This window comes from Arachis duranensis, unplaced genomic scaffold, assembly GCF_000817695.3.
Source record: "Arachis duranensis cultivar V14167 unplaced genomic scaffold, aradu.V14167.gnm2.J7QH unplaced_Scaffold_47126, whole genome shotgun sequence".
NCBI classification, from domain to species: domain Eukaryota; kingdom Viridiplantae; phylum Streptophyta; class Magnoliopsida; order Fabales; family Fabaceae; genus Arachis; species Arachis duranensis.
Genome location: NW_026264934.1, coordinates 12,944 through 14,048, shown reverse-complemented (window position 1 = coordinate 14,048; position 1,105 = coordinate 12,944).

Here is a 1,105-nt window from a genome sequence, read left to right as displayed (position 1 = left end):
TCCTCAAATCCCTTTTATATTCAAGCAATTTACATTTCTTGCCATTTAAGTTACTGCAATTTACATTTCTTGCACTTTAAGTTTCAGTCATTTAATTTCTTGTCCTTTAAGATTCAGTCTATTTTACTTTCCTATCCTTTAATTTACTGCAATTCTCCCCTCTCCCTTTACATTCTAAGCAATTTAGCTTCTGTTAAATACAACCCACTCAACCAAAACTTAATTCGCTTGACTAAGTCAACCACTAAACTAAAATTGCTCAACCCTTTAATCCCTGTGGGATCGACCTCACTCATGTGAGTTATTATTACTTGATGCGACTCGGTACACTTGCCGGTGAGTTTTGTGTTGGATCGTTTTCCACACATCAGTGGCGTAGCAACGTTGGCTGGGGGCGTTGCAACGGAGGCAGGTCGCGTTGCAATGGATGCCGGGCAAGTTGCAACGTTGGCTGGGCGGTGTTGCAACAGAGGCAGGTCGCGTTACAGCGTTGGCTGGGGGGCGGTGCAACAGATGCCGGGCGCGTTGTAGCGTTGGCCGGGCGGCGTTGCAACGGATGCCGGATGCGTTGCAACCTTGACCGGGCACATTGCAACCTTGGCCGAGGGGGTTGCAACGGAGGCGGGTCGCGTTGCAACGTTGGCTGGGGGCCGTTGCACCAGATGCTGGGCGCGGTGCAACGGATGCTGGGGTACGTTGCAACGGAGGCAGGGCGCGTTGCAACGGATGTCGGACGCGTTGCAACGTTGGCTGGGGTCGTTGCAACGGATGCTGGGCGCGGTGCAACGTTGGCCGTGGCCATTGCAGCGGAGGCAGGGTGCGGTGCAACGTTGGCTGGGGTCGTTGCAACGGAGGCAGGGCGGCTTGCAACGTTGGTCGTGGCCGTTGCAACGGAAGCAGGGCGGCTTGCAACGGACGCTGGGCGCGTTGCAACGCATGCTGGGCGCGGTGCATCGTTGGCTGGAAGCGTTGCATCGGAGGCAGGTCACGTTGCAACGTTGGCTGGGGGCCGTTCCAACGGATGCCGGGCGAGTTGCAACGTTGGCTGGGCGGCGTTGCAACAGAGGCAGGTCGCGTTACAGCGTTGGCTGGGGGCGGTGCAGCG